At 42.0% G+C, this 12,248-nt stretch overlaps 1 long non-coding RNA gene across 1 annotated transcript; it reads right to left on the bottom strand.

Annotated features, from left to right (window-relative positions):
• Positions 1-7,081: 7,081 nt before the first annotated feature.
• LOC114070114 lies at positions 7,082-11,482 on the bottom strand. Its single transcript, XR_003573876.1, has 3 exons — positions 11,444-11,482; positions 8,075-8,197; positions 7,082-7,171 (listed from the first exon to the last, which is right to left on the bottom strand). It is a non-coding gene; the product is annotated as an uncharacterized LOC114070114 (long non-coding RNA).
• Positions 11,483-12,248: the final 766 nt, after the last annotated feature.

The raw sequence follows: 12,248 nt of genomic DNA, 5'->3' as shown, positions 1-12,248 counted from the left end.
CCTGAGCTAATGACAACCTGATCCAGAGGTTTGGACTAAATGGTCTTTAAAGGTCCTTTCTGACCCAAACAGTTCTGATCTGTGATCCTGTGCCTGGGACAGGGCCAAGGAAGGTTTGGTTTGCCTCACCTCAGCAATTTGTGATGGAAAGGAGCTGCTCTGAGTCTGTGAGACCTTACATGGACCTACTAAGATGGGAAAACCTTACTCAGCTTTAGACACTTGCATTTACATTTTCACATTATCTACCCTCAGATTATTTTGGTCGGTACAGAGAAATGCATTACATAAATTAAAGGTGAAATAAAATCAGTGAATATTTGAGTATAGTCATTCTTAATGCATTTATGTTTACATGACCAGGTAAGTTTAACTTAACTTGACAAGAAGCAGCTACCAACGCTTGTTATTGTGTCACGTGACTTTAAAAGCACATTAAGGTCATGTTCCTTAATGAATTGTTGCGTCACACATTTCTGTGTGCTTATCCATAGCACAGAAGTGTTTCTTTCACTTTCATATGTCTTGTGGCTTTTAACCTGTGGTTGTTTGCCCACCATTTGAAGTTCTTACTTAAGCTGGCACACTCCAAAGGGTTAACATTAAAGATTTTTTTCTCCTTTAAAGAGATTAAAAAAAAAAAAATTAGTCAAAGATGAGTTTAACTATATTGTGGTAGGAATTGAATGAATCTCATTTTAAATGTCCAAAAATTGACCCTTCTGTTTCTTGACTGGTCCACCATTTATAGGCAGCAGAGAGAAAACAGTGCCTCCCAAATGGTCCATCAGCTCATTTCAGAGCAGGTGTCCAAAACCAGATGAGCTTCTCTCCCAAAGTGCTTGTTTTGTCCTCTGACTTCAGACGGTATGAGAGTTGTACAGCCTGTCACAGACACCTCAATATTTAGAAATATTTAGTTCAGGACAGTGTTAGAGATTTCTAAACTGTGTTATCACTGTATAATGTGTATCTCATACAAGATTTAAGGCATAGTCAAAACCTTTTTTGTGGAAGCCAGATGTCAGGGAGGACAAGAGCACAGCACCTAAAACAGCACCTAAACCTGTGTGTAACTATCCCATCCCTTGATTCTGACTCACAAAGCTAAGAACGGGCCCAGGATGGTCTTAACTTCTCTTGGGCAGTTAAAACAATTAGTCTTTCCTTGCAGTCACAGCAGAGAAAAGGGCAGCAATGTCAGTGCTAGACCAAAACATTTATAAGTATTGGTAAATACTTTTAAATCACAGTTGATTTCTTATTTATGCTTTGCCCACAGATGTTTTTGTACAACCAGCTAAGATTAAACTGATGATGATCAGTCTACTGGCAAAAGAAGTTTGGAGTGAGCATTACTGCTCCTGGAACAGTTTTGGTGTATTTATTCATATTTTTACGGGAATCTTGGGAATTTTTACTCCTGTTGAACTGCTAAAGGAGCTCTTAGACAACTCAGGAAAGGTTGTTTCCTTCGCACTGCTTATGGCAGTTCTCTTCCTTGGGAAACTGTGAATTAGGGTCACTCTAGATTGTGGAAAAGAGAGATGGATTATCATTAATATCTGCATTAGTTTGACAGGTGAGACAGGTTCAAATATGAAACCAGTGGGATCACACTACAGTTCAGACAGAATTATTATCATTGCAAGACATCACAACACCACTTTTCCTTGGTTCTGCAAGGACTGGGTAGGGCATTTCAGGTTATTTGGCACATCCACCCCGTAGTCACAGAGAGGGACTAAACAAGATGATCAGAAATGGTCTCTGGACACCACATTTCCCCACAAATAATGAGCAGGAGGGTTCCTCAAAGAAGGCACTGTCCCCCAGCAGTGATTAACTGGTTCTAGAGTGTCCTAGAGGGAACTGGAGCCTGCAGGAGAGAAGGCTTTGGAGGGAATTTTTACTGTCTCCAGTTGCCCTGTTGGAGGCTACAGAGAAGGAAGAACCAGGCTCTTCTTGGAAGTAAATGGCAAAAGGAAAAGAGGCAATGGATAAGCAGTTTCTTGGTGCCATTTCCTGGTGTGTTTTCCACTGAATTTAATGTCTCTTGAGGTTTTTAAGTCCATTTCCTGGAGCACACCGTAAACATCCTTGCATTCTTTCTTTTCTCTGATTTAAAGTAATTTAAAAGTCATTTGAAAAACTAAAGGGTCTGTGTCTGACACCCACTTTGAAAACGTCTGAAATAACAGGTTTGTTTGCAATCACAGACCTTTCTATGATTAATGCATCAAAGCATTGCTGGCAATTGCCTCTTAAGTACTCTTCAAAGCAAAGGTAGAGACTGAAAGTTAAGAAGTTTCTCTCCCTTTGTACATCTTTGTATGTGTTTATCCAGCTCCAGTGGAAAGGACTCAGTGGATTTGCTTTTCTCATCCACTGTCAGCTAAACAAAAAATTCCTCTGGGGAAACATCTTTTGATATTTGTGAAAGATAAGATTGCCTTGTAAAGAAATTAGCGCTGTAAACAGCCTTGTAAATGTTTGATATGTGATACTGCCGAAGAAGCACTGTAATCTAAACCAACACTATGTCAGGATCCTGGACGTGTTTGCAGGCTAGATGGGATGTGCAGAGAGCAAGGGCTTGGAAAAGACCACCCAAGTTAGGACTGAGACGTGCTACACATGATTTGAGAATGACTCCCACAAACAAGGGTTTGAAGGAAAGCTTTACACTCAGAAAGAAAAAAAAAAAAAAAAAACCAAAATTTCTGGATAAGTCACCCATTGGCTGCAGGGAATTCAGGGAAGGCCAGGAAGGAGCAATGCCATCAAACTGCAGGGATTTGAAAGGGAGGGAGAGAACCAGGTCGCTGAGATCTCCCTTTTAGAGAAGCTCCAAGAGCATCTTTTGATCTCTTTGTGGCTTCATCCATGCCTTAACCTCCGGCTCAGTGGCCTTTTCGGGGCTGATGGCAGATCCTAAAACGTAATTTTTTTGTTTCCACTCTTTCTCATTGTGTATGTGAAGGCTGATGTTACTGTGGGCAACAGAACACAAGACTGAGTGACATCTGGTGCCATATCTAACATACCTTCGGGGCACGCTTAGCACATCAAGTGTTTCTTCCCCAATCCATTCCAATTTTTCATCCCTTAGCTAAATTTCTGCGTAATGCCTTACAATTGCAGCTGCAGTAGGAATTTCTCTTTGTATTATTATTGTTACAATGATGAAAAATAATTAAAAAAAAAGATAAATGTATCATACCAACACTAAGATACTGTGTTGGAAAAGAAGTTGAATCCCTTGTTCACTTTGGGCATCACAAAAAACGGTTGTGGGCCTGGAAACAAAACTAGAAGGCTTTATTTTGAAGAGAGAAACCAAAGCTGAAGGGATAATCTGCTTAGACAATAATTGGGATATGGTCAATAATCCAGATATTGGTCTTGGTGGCTCAGTGATTTGATCACACGTGTTAACACAGCATGGGCTTGATTCAGGCTTTATTTACCCTGGGGCCTAAGTCAGCCTGCTCGTGCTGTTCATCCAGAAACTGGGCTTGCATTCCCTTTGCTCTCTGGATATTCTCTCCTTGCTATTTCAGTGCCACAAATGCCTTGTTAAGCAGGAGAATCCAATCTGCCTCCATGCAAGAAACCGGCAGAGCAGGATAACGGAGGAAAAAAAGCAATGCAGGGAAGAGGAAACAAACCTGGGCACACTGACCCCAACTTAAACTCCCCAAGCCACTCCAAAGAGTCCCTCCTCCTCCTCAATCCATCACAGGGACGAGCAGAATAAAAAACACCACTCCAGGAATATAGAAGTCAAGTTGTTCCCTTCTTCTGCTGCTTCCCTTGCACACCGCCTGGAAGAGAAAAGGAGCTGGAATACTGCCAAGTGTCACTGCAGAGAGGAGCCCTCAGCTGGCACAGAGCCTGCAGAATGTTTCCTACAACCTGTCTTTTTCTGTTTTTTTTTTTTTTTTTCCTAATGGGATTCGTCTTCCCTAACCTTCACCATCCAATAATTAGGCATCTGATCTAAGCCAGTCATTACGTGCCTCTGGAGTTGATGGCAGAGGGGTTGGATGAATCGCCCTCTGGGGTTACTTGTCTCTGTGTGTTGACAACAGAGTCAGCCTAAAAGACTGGTTCAGAACAGACAGCAAACTTCTTGGCAGCTAAAATTAAATTAGATGAGTCCCAGCATCAGCTGCAATTGGGTGACTGGCAGACTGACTCACAGTAAGCCACAGCTCACTATGGTGCTGTAAATGCTCAACAGGAGCTGTGTTCTTCTGGTTCTGGGATCACTGTGTTCATCCTTAGCTCTGGAAAGTCTGGATTAATATATTTTCTCTTGATGCACTGGAACAGATTGCCCGGAGAAGCTGTGGCTGCCCCATCCCTGGAAGTGTTCAAGGCCAGGATGGACAGGGCTTGGAGCAACCTGGGCTGGTGGAATATTCCCTGCCCATGGCAGGGGGGTTGGAACTGCATGATGTTTAAGGTCCCTTCCAGCCCAAACCATTCTGTGATTGTTATTCCATGATATGTAATTTTTGGGACAGGTAATAAGATCCACAAGTAAATCAGGAAATAATGATGGATGGATTATGATCATGTCACTGTGAAACATAAATACAGGTGAGGTGGACTGAAAACAGGCTGGAATGCTGAGATCAAAGGAATGTGCAACAGGAGGCAAGTCAGCAATGCAGTACCACAGGTGATGATATTGGAACTGATATTGTATATAGATGGTATAGATGATCGGGACATCTGCATGTTTGGAGACAGTGAAAATTCAGGAGAAGTGATCACATGGTTTTGCCATTCAGAGAACCCTGCTGGTCTGGGAAAATGGGCAGAGATGATTCCCATGGAGGTCAATAAAGGGAAATGCTAACCCTGCAGCTGGCGAGAAATAACCCAATGCACTGGTATGGGCTGGAAAACAGCTTTGCAGAGAAGATCTAGGGGGTCCCAGTGGACACCAAGGTGACCATGAAACAGCAGTGTGTCCTCAGAGCAAAGTCAATTAAAAACATCTTGGGCTGGCCAGTGTCAGCATCAGGTTGAGAGAGGGAATCCTTCCCCTCTACTCAGCCCCAGTGAGATGGATCTGGGGGTTTGTGTCCAGTCCTGGGCACACAGTGCAAGAGACTTCTGTGAATCTCCTGCAGTGTCACAAGGGTGATTAAAACATCAGTCTGACAGGGAGAGGTTGGGAAAGCTGGGACATTTCAACATGGAAAAGGGAAAGAATTTATCAGTGGGTATAAATACCTGACAAGAGTGAGCAGAGAAGGCATATCCAGGGTACTCTAAGCAACACCAAGGGAAAGGACAAGAGGCAGTGGGTGCAATCTGAAGTGGAGGAAATCCCATCTGAACTTTTTTCCATAGCATATTTACTCTCCAAGTGTTCCAGCACAAGAGCAGTTTTTCCAGAGAGGTTGTGTAGCCTCAAGAGGAGATATTCAAAATCCAACTGGACAAAAACCTGAACAACCTTTCTCTGGAGAGGTGGGTTGGGCTGGATATTCTCCAGAAGTCCCCGACAACTTCATCCATCCTATTTATTTCTCTGTACATTAAATCTCTTTGCTACATAGATCAGAATCCAGGAATGGTTTGGGTTGGCAGGGACCTTAAAGATCATCCAGTTCCAACCCCTTGCCAACCCTCTGCCAACCACTAGACCAGGTTGCTCCAAGCCCTTCCAACCTGGCCTTGAACACTTCCAGGGATGAAGAATCATCTGAATCTGATACATTTCACACTTTGTACAATAAAAAAAAAATCAATGATTTTGATGCCAGTTTTGTAGAATGTAAACAAAAACATGCTCCCATTCACTGCTTCCTTTGAGATACTTGTCTGACCTTTTTCTGCTTGTTCAAAGCTAGGACAGCACTGGAGCATGAAAACCTGATGCATATGGCAATAAAACCAAGGAATCACATCTAGAACACGATGCATAAGACATCACAGATACTTTGGCAGAAGGAAAACCAGAATTCGTGCTGACAGGTCCTTGTAGATGTTTGAAATGTTTTTCCTTTCAGATCTAAAGTTTGTGATCTAAAAATTCCTGTCTGAGTTCAGTCATGCCACTGGTATAAAATTTAAATATGGTACACCTCTTCAAAATTATAATGTTTATTTCAGATAGTCAGATAATTGTAGATAGCAATTTTAAGTGTAGCTTTTTCTCTTTCTGTGGGTGTAAAATGTACTCCGAGACAGCAGAGGTGTAATGTCTACAATTCTCTTAATTCAATGATCATTTAAAGCTTTAAGATCTGGCCTGAGGGTATTTTTCCCCAAAACATTTTACATCAAGACTCAAAAACGCTTTCTTTTCTTTTTCAGTGCTTAAGCATTCACTTAAAGTCATAAAAGCCTGTAGAAATGAATATATTAAACAGGTTAATGGTGAATCTTTTTTTTTTTTCCTGAGGATAGCTGTGGCTCTCATGTTTGAATTCTTATTTTTAAATCGTAAGAATGGTTTTAATTACACATCGCTGCACGTATAATTTTAAGATAATTATATAGCAAGCAGATTAAGCTCTTATTTGCTTATCATGCCTGAAGATCTCATTTAGCAATTATTTAATACTCACCTAATGTAAAACTGCCTTATTAAATCGGTGCTGAACAGCAAAGATCTCTCTTTAAGAGAAAACATTCACAACTTCTGAAGAGAAGAATAGAATTGTCAGACAGGTATGAAGCACCCACTCTTTATCTATTATAATTTAGCTTGGGTTTACTTAAGGAAGTTCATTTATTGATACTGAGTCCGACTAAAGTGATCTCAGTAGCTCTCCCTACCCACTCACACAGCACGTGTGGTGTGTGAGCTTCCAGCCACAGGATGGAGACACATCTACCACCACTCCCAGATAAGGAGGTGACAAATCTTCCTCTTTGAATCCTCCAAAAATTCCCCCCTGAAGGAATTTTTAAGGAGCACAGAGAGCTGGTGAGACTTTTTCTGGCCATCACCTGAACAGGATGAACCATCTCAAATGGAATTCCCATTTGGTGAGGCCAATTCTAAATACAGGAGGCAAAGGAGGTGATCAGTCAAAAATAAAGGTGACTATTTCTGCTCTGCTGATCCACCGATCAATGTCTGGCCTTCCTTCAAACCATCCTGCAGGCTGTGTCTGAAAGATGCCTCTCAGTCTCCCTGGGACTGGAGGGAAAGAAAAGCGGATGAGTAAGATAAACTTCCAGTCATTTATCCCTGGAAGATTAATGCCTGATACAAAAAGTAAAGGCAACTTAACCCCTGACGTATCTTTGGGGTATCAGATGCTCAGGTGGTGAGCAGAATTCCGTGTTTTGGGGGCCACATTATCTATAGGGGAACCAAATCACACTGTGATGAGTAGAGAGCTCATATCTCACATTTTACCCTCCAGTTTCCTGGTAGTTCCCACGGTGTTCTTCTTTAACCAGTAAATTTGTAGTTTCTCTGAAACCTAAAATTGTCTGTTCTTCACGTCTGTGGTAAATAGGTTAAGTCAGAGATGATCTCCTTATTACCTAAGAACATGTATAATGTTACACCTATAAGTATGTGGGCAAGGTCTGGTCTGAGTGTTTCAGAATTTCACTGATGTTTATTAAAGACCATAAGATTTCCATGAAACAGGCAGATATATCCTTTTATGGAGGATATTTTATACCGCAGCTGCATATATCGAAGAGTTCAAGCACACATGCTTAAAAAAGAAACAAAAAATTAATTATTAAGACGAATAGGATGCAGGTTTTGCTCCTTAAATGTGTTTTGACTGCAGCCAGTCTCAGATGTGATAAACTGTCCTCACTTATTTTTGGAGTTTATTTGCTTTTCCTGCAAGTTAGAAAGTGGAATGAGTCCTTCAACCAGATGACATGAAGGAGGAAGGTTTATGTGCTTCGGGACCTCTTTTTTTTATTAAACTGGGGTCCTCAGTTCTGATGTCTGTTTTACTCACGGGTAATCTACTAAGCCATGACAGAGGCTATAGAGGGACAACTTAATTAACTAAGTAATTCAAGGTTTGTCTTTTTAAAGAGGAATTTAAATTTTAGTGATCTGTGACCATACCTTTAAACCTCGAGTAAATAGCCATGAATCAACACAAACCAGAGCTGTCCTGTTTCTTTCCTGGAGCCACTGGACTTGTTAACTTGGGTTTTTGTGCAGGCTACGCTTCCTAAATCATGTTTTCTGGAAACAAAGAGGGTAACCCGAGCATTCAGAGCAGGAAGCACAAGCTAATTTATAATAGGATTAACTTTGCTCCATCACCCTCCCCGTGGCTTTGCTGGCTATTCTGTGTTAAGATCTCTCCTACAGCTGCTCTGTTCGATTGCCATTCTGCCCATGTCCCCTCTCTCCTGCAAGGCAGGGGTTGGTTTTGTGCGTGTTTGGGTTGTTTTGTGTCCTCGGTCACCATACACAGCCCCCCCTACAATGGACCAAAGTCTCTCAGCAATGCTGCAGAAAATGGGGGATATTCACACAGGCTTCTTTGGGAGGTACAAGGATTGCTTTCCTCATTTGCCATGCGTGTCACTGAGCTAAGCAAGTGGCTTTGCACAAAAGAAATCCAGCCCTGGGAACCGTGGAGGGTGTTCTGCTCGAATCTGCCTGCGTGGCTCTACCTGCAGGCACAGCACGTGGAGTGGGATCCAGCCAAAGAGCAGACAGTTAAATTTAACTTCCAGATCAACTTTCAATACTAAATTTAATATTCATCTGTGTGTTTCAGTCCTCTCTTCCCTCAGTAGATATCTCAATCTGCCCACACTTTCTTGTCTGTTTGCAACCCCACGTTATCCCGCCTAAATTTCACTTTCATTTCAAGGGGACAGGGATGTCCCCACACCCGTGTTGTCACATCTGCCACCTCTGTGGGGGTATCTCATCCATCCCAGTCTCAAAAGCTGCTGCCTGACTGTGTGAATAAGTAACCTACACCCTCATTAGGGGAGCCTGGGGAGTGGTTCAGCTGCCCAAATGTCACTGTCTGCTTTAGGATTGGTTTTCCTCTTTAGCACCCGTCATTCTTTTGGTGATGACTGAAGGAGGGTCACATTCCAAAAGAAAAATTGGGTGTCTGCAACCTGTCAAGTCCATGACAGGTGTTTTTCGACCTTTGAGCATCTGGTGCTGACAGCTTTTTCTGGAGAAAAGCTGCACAAGAAAAAAATTGGAATCCCACTGCACTTCCCAGCATTTACTGCCAGCAGAATCTTAACATGAGTGAAATAAAAAATAATCTCTTTGGTTTAAAAAAAAATCAATAACATGCTTGGTGAAATTTCAAAGCACTGGCAAATAATGGCACAGTAAGGTCTTGCTTCAGACCATTAATAATTTTGTCTATTGGATCATAAAAAAATATGATAAGATATGTATGTTTTTGCTTTTTTACTAACCAGAGAGGGTAATTTTTGGCTCACCAAACCTAAATCTCTGGAAAATTATATGACATTAGATCGTGTGTAGTATTTAAAGGTGCCATAAAGCAAGTTGTGCAAAACTCTTAGTTGTGTTTTTGTGCGATGGGCTTAGAAAAAGAGACCGAAAAATCTGTACCAGTAGAAAATGTGGAAGGAAAGGTTTTGTCAGAGTTTTTGAGACCCACATCCTAAACCCATGACCTATAAAACAACTAAGGGGTTTCCATGGCCTTTTGTCACTGACACCTGTGTTTAAGGGCTTATTTGAGGCACTGTGAGAATATTTGCTCTGCTCAGATGGAAGTTCCACCCAACTCCACACCGTGTCTGACAAAAGTTTAAAAGAACCAGGGCAAATATAACCTTGGCCTTGCCTTGAGTGTTCTTTCAGCCATTTAGGGAAGCTGGTGTGAATTTTCAGACAGGAAAAGCAGTTATGTATTGTTTGAATTCTGCAGTTCGCAGGCTGAGTGACCTTCCCACGTGTAAACTCTGAAAATGTGTTTTCAGAGAAGAAAATATAACTCCCCTTTGGCTGTGTCTTGAAACTACAAGGAATCCAAAGAATCAAAGGGAATTCTGGTGTTCAAGTGTTTGCTGTCTATTTTTTCCCCCTGCAAAATAAGTTAACAACTAAGCCTGTCCATACCTGGCTATCACAGAAACATAATTGTTTTCATTGTACATCTATCAGCATTATCACTATGATTCCAGAGATATTTTATGCTTTCAGAAATTTTGATTAAAGTGGAGTGTGGATGAATCTTTAGTAACCTTCCCATATCATTTTTTTTTCCCAATACTTGTACTAGAAACCATCATCAAAATCATTGCACTGAAAGGCACAACCAGGACGTGGGCTCATCTGCAGGAGATGCATTCCACCAGCTCTCAATCATAATACTGGATATAAGTAAGATATAAGTATGAAAGTTGAGCATTTGAGTATGATAGAAGCATCTCACAGTTCAATAACCATCACCAACAGGTCAATCCAGGTCATGCTAACCCGAGTGTCCAAGACAGACACCAACAGGCTTTCAGATATCTCACATATCTCCTTTTACTGATTAAAAAGGGAGTCGAGAAAGATCAGCTGCAAATTAGATGTGTGCCTTTTGAGAGTCCATGTTACAATAGCTCTGTCTCCCCTTTGGTATCACAGCAGCACATAATTAAAGGGGCACTTTGACCACCAAGGTGGTTAATCAGGGAGTCACCTGAGTCTATGAGTGGAGATAATAAAAGGAAAAGTTTCTTGTCAGTCGCTATGCAGAGAGCATTAAGCAAAAAAGAGCCTTAAAAGAGAAGATTTTTTTTTTAAGGCAAGAAGAGAAAAAAAATCAAATAAAATTGACTTGAAGTAGGGAAAAAGAGGAGGGAGAGAATGAGAGGAGGGCTGGATCAGAGGAGAGAAGAGACTGAGAACTGTTTGAAGAACTGCTCATACTGATGAGGAATCTAAGGCAGGGAAATGCCAGTTCCTGGAATAAATTAATTTATCTATTATGCTACTTCACTGAAAGTAATTAGACTTGGGATGAAATGTGAAGTCCTCTGAATACACATCCTTAATGTATCTGCCAGTGAAGTTTTTGGGGCTGGAGCTCAGAGATGGGGTGAAACTCCAGAAGGCTCCTGTCAGAGAGACAGCCTGGAGAGAGAGGAATCTTTGCTCCGTGGAGAAGCAGGGAAGGTGCATCACTACTATCCTTAGGCCTGAGGAATAAAGGGGGGGGGGGGAAGGAATAAATCCTGATCACCAGAAAGCAGGATAATGGTTGGTGGCTGAATTATGAAAACTCTGTTGGGGTTATGTCCCATATTTGGGCAACTTCAGGACAGTGAGATGTGTTGTCTCCCCGTGAGCCCAAACCTAATTTTTGCTGATGGCAGTGCGTTTGAAAAACTGCATTTGCTGTTTTGATAAAAAGAAAGCTTGCTAAACCCCCTCAGCTAGAAGAGTTTCTTCTTTAATATTTTCTTCTTTGGAGAGAAACACTCACACCCCACAACTCTGAAACCTCCACCTTTCCATTCAAATCAATCATCACAGCAGCTGCCTGACCAATAACTCCTCCAGCTTCCTTTGTGGGGTCAAAAAGGAGCAGGTGCTGCCAGGAGAACAGGACAGCTTCCAAGACTTCTTCTTGGAGCTGGTTTTTGTCAGGGCAGGCACAAAGACAGCACCTGATGAGATGCCAGCCACCAGCATCCCATCACTCTCTCCAGCTCCCTGAAAAGAGGTTGTAGCCAGGTGGGGATCAGTCTCTTCTCCCAGATAACAAGAGGAAAAGACCTCAGGTTGCACCAGGGGAGGTTTAGAATGGATAGTAGGAAAAATTTCTTCACCAAAAGGGTGATCAGGCACCGGAACAGAGTGCCCAGGAAGTGGTAGAGTCACCATCCCTGAGGGTACTTGAACAACGTGTAGATGTGGCACTGAGGGAGATGGTTTACTGGTGGATTTGGCACTGCTGGGTTAACAGTTGGACATGGGGGGATCTTAAAGGTCTTTTCCAACCTGAACAATTCTCTGGTTCTATGACCTACTGATACCACAGGCACTGACACAAACCCACCTGCTGACCTTCGATTTGGGGATGCAGAGACTCAAAGGGTCTCAGTGACAGACTAATCCTCCAACAATCTTTAGCAGAATTGATCCCTGACGTGTTTAAAAAGCACATATTGGAATATTTTTAAATTTCCCAAACTGGGATGAATGAGAGATTCCTGAAATTAACTGACATGGCCAGTACACCCCACAGGACCCCAAGGGAAACAGTTAATTTGTACAACAGAGACTGCCT

This window comes from Empidonax traillii, unplaced genomic scaffold, assembly GCF_003031625.1.
Source record: "Empidonax traillii isolate 1590-97213 ecotype Southwest subspecies unplaced genomic scaffold, ASM303162v1 scaffold1439:size205530, whole genome shotgun sequence".
NCBI lineage: Eukaryota > Metazoa > Chordata > Aves > Passeriformes > Tyrannidae > Empidonax > Empidonax traillii.
This window is presented reverse-complemented; position numbering and strand designations above follow the sequence as displayed.